The sequence below is a fragment of the Abramis brama genome, assembly GCF_963993115.1.
Source record: "Abramis brama genome assembly, chromosome: 6".
NCBI classification, from domain to species: domain Eukaryota; kingdom Metazoa; phylum Chordata; class Actinopteri; order Cypriniformes; family Leuciscidae; genus Abramis; species Abramis brama.
In genome coordinates, this window is record NC_139968.1 from 25,375,569 (window position 1) to 25,391,965 (window position 16,397).

Consider the following 16,397-nt stretch of genomic DNA (forward strand, 5'->3'; position numbering starts at 1 on the left):
GAAATGATACAGCTAGGCTACTAGTTGACTCGAAACTGAAAAGACGCCGTTTTATCGTGAGATCCCCCTATGGGCGGGTTGAAGACATGCGGGACAAGCTCCTCCTACTGGCTGGAGTCTCTCGCTTCTGGACAAAAAAGCCTCAGATGACGATTTTTTGCATCATCTGAGGTTTTTTTCCAGACACACAATACAGAAATCTCGTCTCAGGGGGACACGTCTCAGTTTTTTGTTGCAAATGATGTGAAAGGGTACAAACAAATAAAACCAGAGTATATATTAAGCGTTTCGTTGGTAAATTATGTTGACGATTTGAACAAAGTACAAGTAAACATTGTTGCAGTGGATGTTCAGTGCTTGTGACAGTACCAGGAATAATACGTCCTGTCATGTGAACTGGAGTGTACTGGTAGTACGGCAGTCAGTAACACTGTAACTCCTGAAGTCCATCGATTTCCAGAGTCAGTCGAGCGAGAGCAACACCAGGTGAACATACGCACACACACGGTTTTGATGTTGTCTTTCTCTCACGCTCCATCGACCAGCATCTGTAATTGTTTGAAACAGAGAAAACATGAAAGGTTTTCATATAGTAAGTTTAGCTTTCTTTCTGTTTTTCTTGACCCAAGTATTGCGAAACACAAGTGGTGGGAGTATCAGCTGAGCTGTTTGGAAACACACCTAGAAAATGAAACAGTCATAAAAACAGTGTCATATGATATGTCCATATCATTTGACTGAAACCTTTAAAGAGCCCCATTAGATATACTGGTGGTTGCTGAGGAGATTCCCCCTTGCCAAGAAAAGCGCTATATAAATGTAACAAATTATTATTATTGTATTTTTTCCATTGTTTATTTATTTATTTCATTTAATGGTCTGTTATGACAACATGTATTATATATACAGTATTTTAGTGTATTTCACAAATGTATATATATATATATATATGATGAATCTTGACTTTGTCATCCTGGAATATGGCCATGGCCATAACTAATGAAGACGGAGAATGCTCAGCCGCTGCTCATTCGACCACTAATAACTATACATCATTTCAAGGTCATGTCATCACTAAATTGGACTAATTTGTACAGTCACCCTAAAAGAGTGTTGTTTTAATAAGGGGAATTTAAGGCTTTCTGTCAGGGGAAATAAAATTAGTGTGTAATAATGACTGCAATCTTGTATTCCTGGCCCTGTTTTGATGTAAAGTAAATGGATTAGAGTGGAATCGATTCCTATTGTGGGAGTCGGGAGTCGAAGTCGACTGAAAAACCTGGAACCGAACACCCCTACAACTGGTTGGAAAATTGCTCCTTTTATGACAAAACTTGTGAAAAAAGCTTGTGTCAATCAAAACCTATGACTACACTAGAAGTATTAATAATGACATACACTCACGTTGGATGACACACGGTGATGGTTCAACAGTACTTCAACATGTTGACATAACTGGGTGAATTTGACTGCAGAAAGCATTAAAATTCATAACGTGGATCATATAAAAATAGAACTGAAAAGCATTTCGTCATGGTGTATCATCGCAACACGCACTCATACACACAGAGGCAGACAGACACACACAGTGTGGTACAGTAGGTGTCCTGCGGCTGATGTGTCTAGGTACGAGCATTGACCTTTATTGTCCAGATGAGGGGAAATATTCGATTATCACCATGGTTCGAATTACGTGGGAGCCAGTGGGAGCTGAGCTCCCATAGAGAGAGGATGAGCTCCCATGAAAGCAGTAAAATCATACACCTGTGGGGGTCTCTAAAAATCATCAGCACCATTATTTTAAATTACAAATAAAGCACTTTTTCCTTCAGACTACTGTAGCATAACTTAAAAGATAGGACAAGATGCCAAACACATGGATCTCGCGGGATCTCGGATCGTCATCACACTACGGTACATCCTTATGCTTAAATCAAGTGATAAAAGTGCCGCTGCGATCATTGGCGCAGATACTGTGTTTGTTTGTGGCTCGCGCACAGTCTTCACTCGGGCGCGCTTCAATCCGTTGTGGAGACTCTCTATTCGTTCCAGTAAAATTACAAAACAAAATGCACACAAACGTGTCTCTGCCTGATATAGAACCACTTATAAACATAATCGGATTTGATGAAAAAAAAAAAAAAAACTTATGAGAGTGCGGATTCGAACCCAGAACCTCTGACGCGTTTGGCAAGCGTTCTACCACTGGACCACTTAAGCACACGGTCAAATATGTCGGATTAAATTCTCACAACTAACAGCATATATTAGACCTCATTAAACGACAAATTAAACCAAATGTAGACTATTTAAATTGAATTGTGTTACCAACGCTTTTTTTAAATTAAATTTGTATTATATTTACAAATTTTTATATTTTTATATTACATTATTAAGCTACCGCGCCTGCTCATAAGCTACTTTTTTTTCCTTTTTTTAAAGAGACCCCCACAAAGATGAAATCATAATTCGAACCCTGATTATCACTGACCTGATTCTGCTACTCACTCGTATCACCTGGAATTAACATCATGCGGAAAGCAAACACACATAGCAACACACTAACCTTTTCACAAATACAAGCCTTTCAAAACAACACACATCACAAACACCCAGTGGCCAGTGGCATACAACTATTATACTACAGTACATTTTTTATGGTTTTAGTTTTAGTTAACGATAATAACCCTAGTGGCAGCAAATGGAATTACAATAAATGCATTTATCTGGATGACTTATAATTACACATTCAATTGAGATATGAATTGAGAATTTTAATGCAGCATAATAGGAGTCTGTTTGCTGTCACGGCACATCTAGATGTTGAGTTTAACATCACATCCGATGTTGACTGAAGCCTTCAACACGACGAAGCCAAGCAGTTAATGAATCTGTCTGAGAGCTGGCATCATGTCTGAACTCGAATGCAGAGAAAGAGAGTCAGTCGAGCCAGGGGGACAAAAAGAAAGTAGATTCGTCAGAGTGATTTGATTTGATATGGCTGGGCCAAGAGCTCGTCTAATTGCAGGGAAGTTGATCTGACAAATGGATCTGGTTGGTGTTATCATGCTGTACATGCGCCTTGAGGGTGAAAGACACTCTCTACAGCTCCATTGATACTAATGACGCAAACACACTCAGCCACTTTAGATTAGTAGCGGTTCCTTAATTTACCCTTCCTGACCCCGCCTTAAAAAAAACATTAGTGACCGATCGTACCTTGAGTCTATGGGAATTTTTATTTAAAGAAATAACCTGTTTTTAAGCCAGTGTTATTTTAGTATCATTGATATACTATTATAGTTTTTGTTAATATTTTGTTTTTATCTTTCTATATTCTGTTTTCAGTTTAATTTCAGGTTGTAGTTTTAGTCATTTTTATTATTTTTATACCTCTATATGGTTTTTATTCATGTTTATTTATTTGTTTTAGGTCATTTATCTTTAGTTATTTTAGAACTTCAAGCTAAACTGCAATGTTGAAAAAGTTGCCTTGGCAACTAGCTGAAATAATAAAAGAATTTTCATACTTTATTTTAATTCAGTTAACATTTATTTCTACTTGACATGCAGGAAAAAAATATGCATATCAAAGCCATGAATTAACAACTCATTCGCACGACTTACTAATACGTTACTAACACGACTTTTACTAATTCGCTCCCTCGTTTTAAGTAAATTGTGTGCACGATATAATAATTTGTTCCCTCGTTTTACTAAATAATGGCCTCGTTGTAATAATTTGTTCCCTAGTTAAATCAAAACGAGGGAACGAATTTATAAGTCGTGGGAACAAATTCTTAATTCATGGCCACGATTTACTAAAACGAGAGAACGAAATCTTAATTCGTGGCCACAAATTGTCTGCATGTCATGTGCAGGGCTCCGTATTAGGGCTGGGAATCACTGGGTACTTCGCGATACGATACGATACGCGATACATTGTTCACGATACCGATAATATCACAATATGGCGATACTGCGATAATCGATATATTATCAGTAATAACTCACAATATATCATGTTTTAAGAAATAAAAAGTTTTTTTTTTAATTAGGAAAATTAATCTCCATTTATTTTTTTGGATGAAACACAATAACAAAAACAACTTGTGTCTTATCAGTTGCAACAAAACAGTCACAGACACTATTTTTGTTTTGCTGCAGATGATTTTTTTCACTCGGGAGAAATCGAGTGGAATCGGTGATGCTCGCATGGTCGCGGCTCGTAGCATGTGAGAGGAATTACAAGCCGAGCACGTTACGAGCACCTCCCGACCTCCTGATAATTTTTAAACATGTTTTTTCACCAGCTGTCCCCTATTGCCAAATACACTTTTCTCTCTCTCTCCCATTCGCAACATGACGGTCTCTGTGTTTAGCGCGAAAGCCCACGTGATTGCTGCCGGCTCGGGATCAAATTCATGCAGGACAGTAGTGCCGTGTACCAGTTTGACGCGATTATCAGTTAAACTGACTCGCAACGTGTGCAATATCTCACAACCTCCCGAGTGTCCGAACTCGCACCGTGTACGCACGCCCTAATGGCTTTTAAGATCGATACTTGGCAAGAGCGCATCGAGAATCGATCGCAGGAGAAAATATCGCAAGATATCGCCATATCGATATTTTGGCGCACCCCTACTCCGTATATTTTATTTCAAGTAATGGACATTTTTTTATGGTTTTAGTTTTAGTTAACGATAATAAACCATCACTTCTGGGCAACTTTAAGCCAACTGTGTTGTCGCTTCGCGCCGGCTTTGTGTAGACCAAAAAGCTGTGCTTGAACACACCAAAAGGTCTAAAGGCGACTGTCTACTAGTATGTGTGTACGTTTAAGGAAAAAACTGTCTTGGTGTGTCACGGCCCGTAAGTTCAGCTTGGCATAAACATACGTGTGTTGTGAAGCTCGCGTGAGAAATGGCGGCCCTCTGTGCTTCCGTGTTACTTCTCGTGCAAACTTCACAACGCACTTACGTTAATGTCAAGCTGAACTGCGCTTAGTCCAACTATTGGCCAGAAGCGGTGGTTTATAGTTAAAAAAAGTTTAAAATACTAGTATTTTTCTTTCACACACCTATCATTTTGCATCAGAAGACATCGATTCATCCACTGGGGTCGTATGGATTACCATCATGTTCGCTGTGTGTGGTTTTAAAAGCGACTCAAAGAGATTGATTATTTTCTGAAAAATCTTTGTGTTTATCTGAAGAAAGAAAGTCATATACTTTCATATACATCAGGGTGAATTTTTATTGCTGGGTGAACTATCCCTTTAAGAACTTCCTTATCAGGCTCATAGTAGTACTCCTACACCCAAAGGATCCAGATTAAACAGCATAAATGAGTAGATAGTGGAGCTAGACTCATTTAAAAAGCCTGATTCAAACCTCATGGGTGTTATACGGTAGAAATGCATTGGTGTAGCTTCCTTGTATGGATGCTAAACCAGTTTAGTAACCAAAAAAATCACCCCATTTGAGCTGTGGGAACCTTTTCTACAAGTACACACAAACACACAATACTGTTCTGATATCCTTTAGCAAAGCCCATGAGAATAGCAAAACCTGCTGACATTCATGTTGCCAATCAAATGCATGTTGTTTGTGATGCTGTAGTGTAGCGGTTATGTGCAAAGAGGTAAACTAGTAAACTACAAGGTGAAATATCTATTCCGGGAGCATCTATGACTCGGTGGAGGTTAACTTAGAGGTCGCGGCGGCTTTCAGTTCTCCATCAGGAGAAAATAACGCTTTGGTGAAAAGCAAGGCCACTCAAAGAACTTGTTTTTGATGTGGACGGCTTCAGACTGGACTCCTATAAAACACAGTCTCATGGTCTTTCAAAGACCACTCATTTGATCCTGATGGAAAATAAAGGGGTTTCTCTTTCTGATCTATCAAAAGCGGTTTTTCCTCAATTCTACCTTTTGTTTAAACCCACCACCATTTACACACTTCACAGATCAAGACGAACTCATACATACGCACTCTTTGCTGTTATTTGCACGTTTTCAATCTTAAATTATTCAAATCGTTTACACCATATGCTAATTAAATCAATACTATTTCTACATTATACTGTGTACAATGAATGCTGTAAAACCGGTGTTTGAGATTGTAAATAGTTTAATGTTATAAATTGTCATAAAGCTATTTGCATTAATTTTTTATTATACTGCATACTCTTAAGATTCTACACTGAATCACTTCTTTAAGTTGAATCACTTATATTGCGTTGTTACTTTTCTGCTATTTTGTAAATGTTTCATGCTGTAAAATTAGCATTCAAAATGACAACTCTTTCAATTTGGTAAATTGTGCCGAAACGCCGCATGTAGCCTCAGGTCATGCTTGGGATGACATGTACCAAGTTCGGTCTGAATACGCTAAAGCGTTAATATAGCCTAGATATCATTTGCCGTGCTCTTCGTCGAATTCGTTTGCGCATTATTCATGAATAGTTGGGTTTTGATTTTTTTTTCTGAATATGATCTGAGGAGTTACATTTTTTTTCACATTTTCAATTGCAATCGAAACGTCCAAGGTATCAGAGGCCCTCAATGTAGGTGAACTTTTGGACAGTTGGTGGCGCTAGAGGGATTCAGTCAGAGACTAACTCAAATTTACTGTGGTGAATGTTTGGACTAACCAATTTTTTTAACCAACAACTTTTTACCATACGGTTCTATGGGCTGCCGTAGATTTCCAGAGCGGAAGAATAATAATAAAAATCTTGTCATGACCCCTTTAATATTGGCATGTAGTATGCAAAAATGTAAATGTTTTCTCAAGTGTTATGTGCTTTCTGTAGTGTGTACCTAAATATTGATGTCAGATAAATCGGAGTTAATTGTGTTGTTCTGGGAGATTGTTTAATCCTCTGCTGATGTTGGAGGGGTGAAGCGCAGGTCCATTGATCGTCCTCCAGGGCAGGAGGGGTCACAATCTTCTGGCTGCGCGATCGATGTCATCCGTTTCAAAGGCGATGGGACTCGATAAAGGTTTTCTTCTAAATCCAGAATCTGCTGCCCTCCATCAACAAGTGCTGATAAACAGATGGAATTAGAAGAGGGATTTGCAAGGTCAAATTCGGATGGAACTTTTGAAAACACATTATGGTGTGACGATTTCACACACACATATTGGTTTGCATTTGTCACCTTGGCATCATGACGCGATGTGGAAAGTTTCCAAACACAAACCAGTCGTAGTTTATACACATAAACATATATACATAAATTTTGTATTATTATTTAATATTTGATTTGATGATATTTTGATTTTTAATGTATAACAGCACGTTTACATTTCAAAAGTAATATCACCTAAAAAAAATTACTGAATTACATACACAAATGCAATATGGTTTGTATTTGGATGCTTATATACAAAAAATATGACTAAATATTAAATTATATATATATATATATTTATATATATACTACGACTGGTTAGTCAAAATTTTCAATTAATGTAATTTTGATATTTATTATTTAAAATTTTAGCATATTTTTAATGTATAATATACCTTTTAAAATACAGTATGTTTACATTTCAAAACAAATTATATAACCTAGAAAATAAACTTGAACAATAAACATGCACTGATAAACAATGTGTGCGTAAACGTACAGTGTGTGCTCAATCGTCTATATCATAACATACTGTGTGTTTGTTTGCCACATCCTCTGACTTTTGTCCTTGTCTTTGTGTGTGTGTGTGTTTCCTTGAGTCTGTGCGATTTCTAAAAGAACAAGAGGAAAAAGAAACATGTACATTAGGTTGAGTTTGTTTGCACAGGTGTCGTTGAGTTTTGTGCAAACGAAACAGGTGTGCTCACAATGGGAATGTGGCCGTCTATTGGAAGTTTGACAAAAGGAGAGCGCGGAAAATGGCGTTAAAGCAGCAAGAACGTTTATCTTAGCAAATAAATCCCATTTAGAGCCACTGACTGCTTACTTTCATTCATCTGCAGTGTCCAAATAAGAAAGTCTGTAATAAACTACAGGGGCGTAAAGGTAACGATTCCAATAATGCTGAAATTGCTGCATTTTATTCGATGACAGTAATTGCTATGAGAAAAGTAAATCAAGTCAGTCCACACATACGCGCTCTAACATCCAATTATTTCCCCTCTAGGAAGAGCACTCCAGTTTCCATTTCTCTAATTGCCAGGCTTGTGTTGTTCTGCGCAGTGTTGCATTCTGGGAGCTGTTAGGAGACAGGTGAAAGACCCTCTGAGGGGTTCGATGAACCGCACGACACGGCAAATCAGAGAAACTTCCAGAAAGCCGAGCACACAAAGCAGAGGGGTCAAGGACAGGTGACCTGAACAGAACAGCACGATGATGATGTTGATGATGATGGGCGGCAGAGAGAAAGAGGAAGCGGTTTTAATGGTGGGGAAGATACTTTCAAACTGCTACTCTTAATTTGAAGTATGATAATAAAAAAATAGTAAACTATACTACAATGATGCTAGTTAAGATGGCAATATGAGATATTATATATGTACTATCTTCATAGTATATTAGGTGTATATTATCACTTAAAAACAAAGGGAATTGGTATTAAACAATGAGGATCCAACATGAATTGACATGAACATACAACTAATAAAGGAAAATATATATATATATATATATATATATATATATATATATATATATATATAATATTAAAAAAATAATAAAATGAAAAAGTGATTTTTTTAAACTTTTTTTAATTAAACAGTTTTTTTAAATTGTAATAACATTTCACAATATTACTGTTTTTTTCATCAAATAAATGCAGCCTTCTAAAAAAGAAGTCTTTCAAAAACATTAAAACATTTTTGTCTTTTAGGCATAAATTCATTAGGTTTAAAATTAGTACAACAAATTCATATATAATATTGTTATTAAATAATGTATAATATTAATTAATATATTGTTTTAATGAGAATTTGTTTAATTCAGCAATTATTTTATACCAAAATGCAGAATGTTTTTTAAAATATTGAAGTATGATTATATATAATATTATTATTATTATTATTATTATTAAGTATGATTATATATATATATTGTGACAAAAAGTAACTAAATATTTTGATTTTTTTTATTGAAATAAGTATACATTTATAACCTTTAAATTAGTACAACAAATATAACCTTATAATTTTAACCAATATAATTTAAATTAGCAACCATTTTCTTTTTTCATATAACATTACTGACAAGATGTTTTTTGTAGTGGTCATAAATTTATTCTGCATCATTGTTCCCCACCAGTGAAGCTATCAGAGCTGAACAGGTGAAATTGGATGGAGAGATGTCCCTCTCCTCCTCTAAAAGAGCATTCACTTCCTCACCCTCTTCTAACATCTGCTCATCACATCATTAATGTCCTCCCTATGAGTTCAACAAGGCCTCATTTTCAAAATCACACAAGTATGAAACATCATTCGTTTTACCTCCAGGCTCTTCGATGACCTTGCCAAATATAGAGGTGACCTCTTCCTTACTCTGTCCATTTGAAGCGTCTGGGGACGGTTGTCCCTGCAGCACTCGATGTGTCTGTGTTTGCGTGTGTTCATTCCTCAGGCTTCTCCTCACTGTCCTGTCTATAGAAATAACTCTGTTATGTTCCTCGTCACCGAACACACTCCAAACTCCCAGCGACAGCCCACCCTTCCTGCATCAAAGCCGTCCCAACAGCTAACATCATGAAAAACTGCGCTGTCAACACAAAAATACTGAAAAGATGCCCTTCAAAACCAAGAGAGCAACGTATCTGAAACAACATCTCCACAATCCCCAATCTTTAGCAGGACCATGTTGCAATGATGGTATCCGATGGTAATACCATGGTACTTTGATCAATACAAGGTACTGAATTTCATGTACTGTGGTATTTACATGGTATACTCCAAAATACTTACAAAAATACCATGGTATACGGCCAAAAAGACGTAAAAAGCAGTATCATAGTACCGTATGACAAATATCCAATAATTTTTTGTTTTTTCCCCCAAAACATTTCTGTTGTATGAAAGTATATATAAAAGTTATATATTTACAATAGTGTTACATAAATATGGTGTAAATGGTAGAATGTATATATTATTAATATATATGTGACCTTGGACCACAAAACCAGTCGCATGGGTCAATTTTTTTAAACTGAGATTTATACATCATATGAAAGTTGAATAAATAAGCTTTCCATTGATGTATGGTTTGTTACGATAGGACAACATTTGGCCGAGATACAACTATTTGAAAATCTGGAATCTGAGGGTGCGAAAAAATCAAAACATTGAGAAAATCGCCTTTAAAGTTGTCCATTTATGTTCGCGATTGTGCTGCATTCACTCACAAAAATAAATGTTTTATATATTTACGGTAGGAAATTTACAAAATATCTTCATGGAACATGATCTTTACTTAATATCCTCATGATTTTTGGCATAAAAGAAAAATGTATCATTTTGACCCATACAATGTATTGTTGGCTATTGCGACAAATATACCCGTGCGACTTGTGACTGGTTTTGTGATCCAGGGTCACATATAGTAATATATTTTTATTGCTTTAAAAAGCTATATAAATATATATATTATATCATAGTACTATGTTTTTTAATTTGGGTATAATATGGTAATCATTCAGTTCCATAGTATAGTATCAAAGCAACATCAATGTATTTTTTTGTAAGAGAAAACACTTACCCATTATACGGCCTGTACTCAAATGAAACCAAGAACAAAGAGTGTTTATGTTGAATCGTTTGAAACACACTTTAAAGAGGCATCTGACCTGAAAGCCAGTGTTTTTAGTTTTGTTTTGTCTGCTGTCTGATGTTATTTCTTTTATTGTGTCTGCAAACGTGCCGGGCTTTACATCTATTTGCACACATTACATTATTTTTTTGACCCAAAAACCATTGCAAATATCAAAAGATCAAATACAAGTGAGAGTTGATCTGCAGGGCATGTACACATCATTAACGCGCTAGCACCTGAGCCTGACCTTCAAGGTTAAAAACATACACACAAACGAAACAGCACACACACATAAGCAGGTATAGGCAGGTTTATGGGTCACGTCCCTGAACGTTACAAAAACACACACACACACACCTGTCTGTTTCAGTGTGTCAGTGGTTCAGCAGGTGTCACATGATGTCAAACAGTATGTGGCTGATCCAGGGAGATCAAACCCGCAGGTCCATCCTCACGGATGAGAAACACACCCCGAGGTGATGTCATCCGTGAAATACAGGAGCTAAAACACAGAACAAAGACAAAGTGTGTGACTGGAATTGAACTATTAAATAGAACGATAATAAGAAATTTGTGCTTAACCATATATTCTGCTGTATGCCTTAAACATCATAACAATACACACACATTCAATATTTTAACTTCTATTATTTATATAATAAGCATAAAAATAGTGAATAATAATAATACATTTCTAATATGAATTATATGAATTTATATATATATATATATATATATATATATATATATATATATATATATATATATATATATATATATATATATAGTATCCATAAATATATAAGTTATTCATAATTATATAATGATATATACATACATATAATAATAATGATATATTACATTTAAAGTTACATGATTCAAATCAATATAATTAAATACATAAATATTATATATTTTACATTTTAATATTATATAATTTATAATATAATATAAACATAACATTATATTTAATAAATATTATTATAATTAATATATAATTTTATTCAAAAATGTAAAAAAAATTAATGTACTATAAATATATATTTATACATCAATAATTAATTGTACAGCAATTATATGAATACATTTAAAAAAAAATAATAATACTATATATAGTTTCATTATATTGAGAAATTGCAATAGTCATGATATTATGGTATAATCATATTAATAACAGTTATTAAATCATAATAATAATAATTATTATTAATTAATTAACAATAGAATCTATGAATTATGTATGTGTATATATATATATATATATATATATATATATATATATATATATATATATAGTATATTATTTTTATTTATATAGCTTTTTTTTTAAAGCATACTATATTTATATTGTTTATATAATACAATTGCTAGATAACACAAATTTTCATTAAAACGATATTTTACACAGAAAATGAATTATGTGTCACTCAAGCTGAGGTTAACAGGTTAAAGTGAGCAGGTATTTTACTTCATATCTTTTTTTAAAAGCCTGGGATACTGTACTGACCAATCAGCATCCAAGACCAGAATTATCGGTTTTAAAATAAACAAATAAAAATTTGTTTGAATGTACAATATCTTGAAATGTCATTTCAAAATAAGGCAGAAAACATGTTAGCATTTCTGCTGCTACACAATTAAATACCTTTCTGCACCGATAATAAAAATAAAAAAAGGCTAGTCTTAGATCTCAGCAACCCCCAACTGTCCAGTCGAGAAATAATACGAGCTTTTTTAATTTAGATCTCTGATGAAGATTTCAGGGCTTGGAGAGGCGAACAGCTGTGTTTCTGCCCTGATAAATGACTCATTTAAATGAGTTTCATTAACAATACGTAGGAGTCTTGTTCAGCGCTGCGATATGTTTTGATGTACAACAGCCGTTATGACAGCAGGGTTTTGTGCGGCAGTCCGTGAATTAATGGAGTCAAATGGAAATTATCTTATGGATAACACATCTCTGAATTTAAATGTTCCACAAATATTGAAGTCAGGCTTGTCATATGTCGTCTGGCTATCAAATAATTCATTATATAGGCTATCCAATAGAAACCAAATGACCTCGTAAAAAAGGATGTGGAATAATAAATTAATTCTTTGGTGTTGGATGTTGATATCTCTTCCCGCTACTGAAACACATGCTAGGTTGAAATCACTCACTCGTGACTAAGTGTTTGACGATGTGGCCTGATCCAGAAACCAGCTTTTCCGGTTTCTGTGCTGCTTAATTTGAGGGTTTGGGAGGTGGAGGTTTCAATGAAGGATTAAATTAAGTTAATCCCGTTTCAGATCTCCGCAAACAAACACGCCAAAGCAAAGCCCTTGCCTGAGGCAAACCGTGACACAATGCTTTAATCTTACAGTAGGATCATAAGTGCTATTTAACGGACAATAAATGCTTTCAAACAGATTTTAACTTCCTTTCTTAGAGTACATCTATTCCTTACCAACTTAAAATCAATATAGCCTAGATTTAAAAGCCTTTAAGCAGTTTCATTTTGTTTGGTAGCCTACAAAGTAGATGAATGCTAATCTAAATTTATTTAGCCTATACAGCTGGAAACATGTTTCTTAACATGAGTTGATAAAATATGCAGGATATAAAGTGGAAATGTCTGTATTAACACCATAAAACACTGTAGATGAGAATTATTAAAATCTACCATATACTGTAAAAAATTAAGTTGAACATACACTGGACAAAATTACAAACGCAACACTTTTGTTTTTGCCCCCATTTTTCATGAGCTGAACTTTTTCTATGTACACAAAAGGCCTATTTCTCTCAAATATTGTTCACAAATCTATCTAAATCTGTGTTAGTGAGCACTTCTCCTTTGCCGAGATGATCCATCCACCTCACAGCTGTGGCATATCAAGATGCTGATTAGACAGCATGATTATTGCACAGGTGTGCCTTAGGCTGGCCACAATAAAATGACAACTTTTTATAGTTAACAATAGTAAAATAATGGTTAGATCAATGTAACTACAGTTACTATAAAACTAAATATGATATTTAAAAATGTAGCTTTTGATGCTACATAACACTTTACAATAAGGTTTCATAGAACATAAATTAACAATGAAAATATTTCTAAACTAAACTTATTAAACTTAATTCAACATTTACTAATACATTATTACAGTTTTTCTCGATTGCTTAAACACTATAACCAGGCTTTTGAACTAAAATTTCAAAACCATAACACCATTTTTTTTTAAAACACATCCATTTCCCTAAACTTTAAACAACCTTCCCCTGTTTTGACACATGAGTCAGATTCGTTGAACTGTCACTGCAAAACTCTACACACAAATCCATTAATTTCTCATTGCATACACCATGTTGTCAAGTATAAACCATTAGCATTCAATATTGTTCACTCAAGTCAGCACAGCTTCAGCTCAGTTAGCACACAATTACCCAAGTGGAAACACTAAGAGTCAAAATTGATCACACACCATTTAGAACCTTCAATAGATAGTTTTGGAACAATGGATCCAGAGAGACATGATATAAGAGGTCGAGGACACCAGCGAGGAAGAGGAGGAAGAGTAGTAGAGAGTGGAGGAAGAGGTGAAGGAAGAGGTGGAGGCCTGTGAAGACCAAAGACGGGATGCTGGGGCAAAGTATTTTTTTGTTGATGTTTTGGTGTATTATACTGTATAGTACATTAAGGAAATGTGTAAATGTATACATTTGTTGTATCTTTTGTTGTGTTCATCATGTGAAAAGGTTTTTGAGGTGGAGAACCACAAGCAACATAACTAACGTATTACCGTTTTTTGTAGTATTGTTTTGAATTTATTGCACCAGTGTGTAAGACTATGTTGTAGTGTGTGTGTTTGTGAGGGCTTGTGTGTGATGTCTGAGGGCAAAGTTTGTTTTTTCAGCAAGAGTGAATGGTTTTGAGTGTAGAGCTTCATTTTGACCTGAAAATACGATGTTTGGGGAATTGGATGAGACGTTATGGATTTGTGTTTACTGTTTTGAGAATACGAGGCATAGGTTCAAGAAATGTGTTTAAGCAATCGAGAAAAACTGTAAAATCAAAAGTTCTTTCTATTAATATTATTTAATGGAAGAGCTAAAATGAACTTACAATGAACAGTTGTATTTCTATTAACAAAATAAAATGTATTGCTCATTGTTTATGTTAGTTAATGCATTAACCAATATTAACTAATGGAACTGTAAAGTGTTACCAAGTTACACTACAAGCTAATATCGAAAAGTAGTTTATTATATTGAAGCTATTTAAGAAGTAATAACTTTAACATTAAATATCGGATGTTAATATATTTTTATAATCAAAACAGTATATTGGCACAACTTGAACAGATAAACACATAATAAAACTATAACAATGGTAGCATTTAGCTTAATATTTTGCTACCAAAAAAGTAGCTAAAATTTACTAAAATGAAATTGACTTACCAATGCTTATTTAAAAAGCGTTGATGTTCCTGAATGGCGCATTAAAATTTACAGCCTTAGTTTTCTGTAAAACAGACAAAAAATGGTTTAGCGTAATGTTACGCTATGGAAATGGTGGGAAAAAAATAACCTTAACTTTTGCTCCATACATTGAAAAACACTGTGGGTTAGGGTTTACTGTGAAACAATTTCCACTCAGAAATTGCTAGTAAATTTCACAAACAATTACAAAGAACTGGAAAGTAAACGGATGTTCTTGTAAAAAGTAATCCAATCTTATGTAACTTTTTTATTGTAAAAAGTAATCCAAGTAATCTGTTTAATTTGCAACTTTGAAAAATCATTTTTCACAGTGTAAAAGTTTCTTTGTTGCATGATAATAAAGCCAGTTTAGCTAATGCTTACAAATATAGCTGTGTAAAACATGGTAAATTATCTCTCTTTTGGCTGTAAACCTACAATTTCGATTTTTATAAGGCATCTTCAAGTAGGCCTACTGCACAACAAAATCCTACATGCTCATGTGACTCAGTGACCGAATTTCCATAGCACGAGGTGAATTACGGTCAGAATTTAGTCACCCTCAGAACTGAGTAGCATTTCAAAGAGCGTTTATAAACCAGTACTCGATAGCCGGCAGCTATTTCATATAGAAAGCACAACTTATCACCGAAACACAGAGCGGTCCTCTCTTGCACACACACTTACGGATGCTAGACACCCTGGAGAAATGTAAATTTCCCTGTGTTAATTTAATCTGCTGCAGCGTATGGCATTTATTCAGAAAACAAAGCAAACTGCAAGGAAAAAATTCTCTGATTTCATTAAAGTCTGATATATGTCGTCAGTAACACAGCTTTGGGAATGAAACAATCGATATTCAACATCACTACCGCATTTTTAAGCGAAAATTACCCCCCAACCATATATATTTTGATTACAAATCTGCCAGCCTGTCTTCTTTTAGGACCAGAAAAACCAAACATGTCCAACATGCGCTTATATGTGTGCCTTTACACAAAACCCCATGAGCTTTGAGCTGTCGCATCCATCACTGTCAGGGCTAATTATTGCACCACACTTTTCTGTGTGCCGTGCAAACATGGTGCAAGCTTCTATCCCTCTCTCTCTCTCTCTCTCTCTCTCTCGAGATCGTTCCATCTCCATTTGAGGTCACAATGGCCG

The 16,397-nt window shown here is 34.8% G+C and overlaps 1 long non-coding RNA gene across 2 annotated transcripts in view; it reads right to left on the reverse strand.

The window, feature by feature from the left end:
• Positions 1-16,397, reverse strand: part of LOC311085398 — a 28,074-nt gene that overhangs the window by 4,692 nt on the left and 6,985 nt on the right. Inside the window, exons 1-6 of one of the 2 annotated variants that reach the window (XR_014606811.1) lie at positions 15,213-15,276; positions 11,129-11,273; positions 9,460-9,609; positions 7,671-7,749; positions 6,824-7,050; positions 370-548 (exon numbers count right to left, since the gene is read on the reverse strand). This is a non-coding gene — a long non-coding RNA (uncharacterized lncRNA). Of the gene's footprint in view, positions 1-369; positions 549-6,823; positions 7,051-7,670; positions 7,750-9,459; positions 9,610-11,128; positions 11,274-15,212; positions 15,277-16,397 lie in introns of those variants that run through there. The other variant, XR_014606810.1, reaches the window with a different exon arrangement.